This window comes from Narcine bancroftii, chromosome 1, assembly GCF_036971445.1.
Source record: "Narcine bancroftii isolate sNarBan1 chromosome 1, sNarBan1.hap1, whole genome shotgun sequence".
NCBI lineage: Eukaryota > Metazoa > Chordata > Chondrichthyes > Torpediniformes > Narcinidae > Narcine > Narcine bancroftii.
Window position 1 is genome coordinate 266,914,193 of NC_091469.1, and position 6,000 is coordinate 266,920,192.

The window sequence follows — 6,000 nt, forward strand, 5'->3', positions numbered from 1 at the left end:
GACGCTGGTGGTAGATGGGCAGTATTTTCTTGACACAAGCCTAGTTAAAGTCACCGACTAAGACTAATGCATCAGGGAAGTCCACCTCTCATTTACTGACCACATCATGCAGCTCTGCAAGTGCCTGTTTGTAATTGGTGCCCAGGACCACAATTGACCTTCATAGTCTTTCATCGTTATTCATGTGACAAATGAGGAGAAAGTTTATAAAAGAATTTTAGTTCTTCATTGTTTTGACACCTGACATATTATTTTACCTCCCATACTCCTTTTCTTTCCATTTCTGTTTACTTTGTAAGAGCCATTGAAAAATACCTCCAAGTAGTCAGAAAATAATTCTAACTAGTAGAAATTATGTACTAACAACATAGGGGATCATCAGAAGAGACAGAAAATCTATAGAGAAGAAATGGTGGGTTAATTGGAACTGGCAAGTAAACTATATCAAATATCCTGGCAAGAAAGAGATGATCAAAATCAAATAAAGAAAAGGGAGAGTAGAATGTGAAAGATTCAAATCTGAATCCTGTTGTGTCCGACGTCCGATGCAATTTGTGTCTCCCGTCATGATGCAAAGCCTGAACTGCAAAGTAAATGATTGATTCCGTGTTAAATTGGACACTCCATGCCTGCCTTTGGTGAGATTTTCACAGGTCTGATGCAAAGAAGACCATGTGTTATGTTTCTTTGGGGGCATGCTTAATTTTCCACCGTGTTTCAGCATGCTTTGAAAGTTTAATGTTGGGAGCGTCAGTTAAATCAAGAATGTGTGGAATTCAACTTCAGCTTCAGCAACAATGAACTTCGATTTGCCTGCAGGATAATTTGAAGCTCTTCCAGAGGCAAAGATCAATCACAAGCATTTAGCACTTTTTAAAGCTTTTTACCTTTTTTTACATGCAAGTTTCTGGTGCTTATCATCTGAACAAACTTTGTTTTACTGTTGCATGATTTCTCCTTGTACCCTGGAACATTTCCAATGTTGCTTCATGCTTAGCTTACAACATATAATTTTGATTTTCTTTGAATAAAAAGCTGAAGTCAAAGCCCAGGAGGGGAATAAGGTGCTGATGGGACATGTTTCAAATTTTCTTTCTTGAACAAACAAAAAGCTGTTCTTTTTTTTAAAATCTGATTGATGTTATCCCAGGGAAAAATAACACATCCACATGTTTGGCACCCACCATTAGTATCATGCATCATATTATAAAATGAATTTAAGGAGCTGATTTGTTTTATATCGATATGGTCGAATCACACCTCACACAAGCATTCTGAGATATTCCTATTTTTCCAGATCATCCAACTTTCTGTACAAATTTTCTCATCAGATTCCAATTTAGAAGACATTTCATGGGTCCATTTCCACTTAGTTGTAAATAAGATGGAGCATTTTCATTTCAGCCAATACGATTTGGATCTTGTTGATGGAAAGGAAAGTACTTTAAACATTATGACATTCTGGACTCAGTGTACACAAGAGCCCAAATGAGTGAAAGAACCTTGGATGCTGTGCTATATAAATGTACAAATGGAGATTATACTTAACAGCAAATCAAAAGTACAGCACACATTTGTCCCTCAAAAAAAGTCTCAAAGATATTATTCTTCTCTGCTACTCCATAGTGCTGCCTTATCCAACATAAAATTATATAAACCAATTTGTAAAGCTATTCCGATTCTGGCAATGAGAATATAACAGATGGAAATAGGTGTGAGCCATATGGTCCCGCGAGCTTGCTCTGCCATTCAAAAAGAACATGGCTGATCTGATCTTGATTTCAGATCTTTTCTGGCTGATCCCCATGAACTATGCTACTCTATCAACCAACTCACCATTGAATGCATTCATTGATCCAACCTCTAATGCTCTCTGGGGTTGAGAGTTCCAAAGTTTCACAATGAATAATGAGAAATTCTACCAAATATCTGTCTTAAATGGGCAACCCTTTATTCTGAAACTATGGACCCATAACTTATTTTCAGTGTCTAACTTGTGAAGCCTTTCCAAATCCTACATGGTTCAAACAGGACATCTCTTATTTTTCTAAAATCAAGTGGATATTTGCTCAATCATTTTTCATAAGACTCCTTCACTGTAAGAATCAACTTGGTGAACTCTCTCCAGTGCAACACACTATAGGAGAAAACTTACCACTCAACTAAATCTTTAGACTGTTTTATTTGTGATGCTATTACAAATTCCAAAACAAAATATGTTGCCTGGATTGGAGAACATGTTTTAGGAAGAAAGGTTGACTAAGTTAAGACTTTTCCTTTAGAGTGCTAGAGAACGAGGGGTGACTTAGTATGAGATGCATGGATAGGAAGACAGCCAGTACCTTTTTCCCAGAGCATCAATGTCAGAGGATATATGTTTCAAGTAAGTGGAGGAATGTTTAGGGGTGACCTCAGAGTTAAGTCTTTTTTACACAGAATTTGATGGGTGTCTGGAATGCATTGTATGGGGTGGTAGTGCAGGCTGTTTAGGGACATTTAAAAGACTTTTAGATGGAGACATGGACATGAGAAAAATAGTGAAATTGGTGAAGTTCAGATTGATAGATTTATATAGGCTGGCACAACATTGTAAGCTAAAGGGCCCATACTGTGCTGCACAGTTCTATGTTCTATGTAAGGTTACTGCATTGAATTTGGCAGTGATACCCCTTATCCAAAAATCCAAAATCCAAAATGTTCCAAAATCCAAAACCTTTTTGAGTGCCAACATGATGCCACAAGTGTAAAATTCCACACCTGACCTCATTTGCCCATGTGGGGCTCTGACGTTCTGTTGGTACCAGTTTGATACCAACCATCATCACCACAGACCTACATTCATTACTCACTGTGATGACTCTGTGGGAAACATTTTAAAAAGCCATTCAGCAAAATTTCTAGTATTTGTTGCTGCATTTATCATCTTTTGTAAGCAGAGATCGTTTATTTTGGGTAAGTACAAAATATTATTTTCATGTGAAATTTGAAATTCATCTGCACCTAAAATGCCATGATTTTTGCCAGGTGTAACATGACCAACAGCATTATCGTGTTGAAGAAAATATTGTGTATTGTAACCTTTTAAACAAGACACAGCATCGTAGGTGGAGACTGAAAGCCTGCCGTTGTTCTTGGTTGTTGTTCAACAGCTGATGCAGGTTTCCTGCTGATACCTACTGCGCTGCTTGGTTACCCTAAACACATTATTCCAAAATCAAAAAAAAAAATCCAAAATTTGAAACACTTCTAGTCCCATGCATTTAAAATAACGGGTATTCAACCTGTACCATCTTTTCCTCAAAGGGCATAGATGCAGAGTGTTTGAATATCTTTAAGATAGAGGTTGAGAGATTCTTAATTAGGAGGGTGAATGAGTCTTTCAGTGAGATGGGAAGGCAGAATACAATCAGGTCAACCAAGATCTCATTGAACAACCAAGCAAGCTTGATGGGCAAAGTAGCCTACCTCCGGTCCTAATTTGTTTCTTCATGTATACATTATTTATTAAATGCAAATGAATATCTTATTTTTTTAAGCATTGAATGAATTCATATCCCTTTACCTACTTTTATTGCCTCTGAACTAGAAGTAAGGTCCAACAATGCTTCACGTAATATGGCTAGACAAATAACTTTGAGAGTATCAGACACTCTTCATGATCAATTTATTCAAGGTTAGGTTCATTACAAAAGGTTGTTTGATACATGAAAAAAGTAATTCAGTCTGTTAAATGTGCTTCTGACACAGACCATGTAGGGCCTAACTTATTGTGAACCCTGATCCACCCATTTCGCCCCCTTGGAGAATGTTTTGCTGAATACTCCTGATCTTTTAAGTCAATTGAGCAAAATTGAAGAATAGTTAATCATCTTCATAACAGTGTAACCTCTGTTTGCAGTCCCCTAGACAATAATTTCAGTTGCTTCTGCAGTACAGGAACCATATTAATCAGTTAAGCTAATTGCATATAATTTGCATTCTCTGAATAGTTAATTAAAATATACACTTTTCCCCACAACTGAGAAAACCCCTACCTTTACAATGTTTGGGTATGACCATTATGCTATTAGAGATCACGCATTAATAATGCTAATGATGCTTAATTTACATATGCAGACTAGTTTAATTAGAAATAGACTTTCCACATTAAATCAAAAAGTGGAAGCCCTGACTTCATTAAATGTGGGACAGTTATGCTAATTATGTAATATATGAATTAATATGCAAATTAAATTTAAATTGCATATCCAATACTAATTTGTAAATAGACAGTACTAAATAGACTTCCCCATGACTAAAGAATTTATACAAATTAAAGATTTTAAATAAGTTATCAGATCATCAGGAAGTAAAAGTATATTCTGTTTTATTGCAATTAAGGGAAGCAGCATTTAATGAGGGGGGTATTAAATTCTTAATGGCTTTGCTAAGTCTACTAATTTTGCATTTTGCTCACTCTAGTGTTGCACCACACATTTATCAGGAATAGAAATGAAGTTGGGGAGGGGGTGGGTGGGTGGGTGAGTTCCAAGAGTTACTACGTGAGGCAATATAATGTGGTAGAATAAATTAGATACATATATAATCTTGCTTATTATTACACTCACAAGTGCACTGTGGTGGGTTAGTTGAAACCCATTTCCGGTTGGCCACATACTCACAAAAGAAAACTATAGCTGTTGATGTAAATAGATGGGTTGGCCGTTTCGAACAATCAAAAAGCATGGCTGGTGTGAAATGTCGAGATACACTAAAATGTAATTGGGTGATCATTGCAGTATGAAAGTACAATGTAGGGAATGAGAAAGCAGTTGTTGTTGATATTGTTTGGATCATCTAATGAAAGAGTGCTTCCTTTATTTGGGAATGGGGAATGGGGGAGCAGTGGGAGTGTGTAGTAGGCTGATGGGTGAGAATTATGAGTGTAGGGCTGGGACTGGGTGGTAAAGCAAAACATTTCATCATAGCTTGGCAGTAAGGATGAAAGAATGGAAAAGATAGGTGGTCAGTTTAATCCTTAGTAGGAAAACTGAGAGCACAGAGGTGGGAGCAGTTGTTAGGATTATGGTAGGATACAATGGTAGCATATTTCCAACACATTTCTCTATGCCCATAACTTGAACTGATCTTACATGTGGGTCACTTCCCAGGCTGCTTGAAACCTACTTTAAATGGAAACGCAATGGCTTGACAAACAATTGCATTTCCACCAAAAACTTTGAAGGCACACATATTTCCAAAACATGCACCAAGTGTCTTTGGAAGGTGCCATTTTGAGATATATATATATTTTTAATAAAAGCTGAAAATGTCAGAAATATGCAAAGTCAGGCAACATCTGTTGGAATAGAAAAAAGTTAATATTTCAGGCTGAAGATCCTGTCAGAACTCATTACAACCAGTAAATAAGGTATGTGCTGCCATTGTTATATCCAACTAATGCTAAACTTGCCGGTGAGTTAATGAGCCTAATCGACACCACCACCCCCCCCCCCCCCCCCCCACTTTTTGAGGCTCAAATCTGGTGTTTTCCATATGACAATGTAAAAGTCGACTCCCCTATTTTGACACTGACCACCTGCCCATCCAAGCACTCGACATTCTTGCTGCCCACCCATCCAAGCTCCTGACCACAGACCCTCACCCCAGCCACCCATCTATTGAAATCCTGACGCCCCGGTCACCGGCCCATCCGAGCTCCCAACCACAGATCCTTGCCCCAACTGCCCACCCATTGAACTCCTTACGCTCCAGCTATCCACCCATCAGAGTTCCCATCTGTTATATGTGGATTGTGGAGGAACTCTGTGCATTGCAGAGGGTGGCATGTTCTCCCTGCCATATCACCTGCCAATCAAAGTTGGTCTCTGGCCACCCATTTGTGCACACCTTGCTGTTGGCTCATTTAAATTACTCAGTGTCATCGTTGGCCAGATGCCCAGTTCAGAACAGTATAAAACATCGATGCATAGCACATTTCTCTCTCTCTCTCTGCCTCAT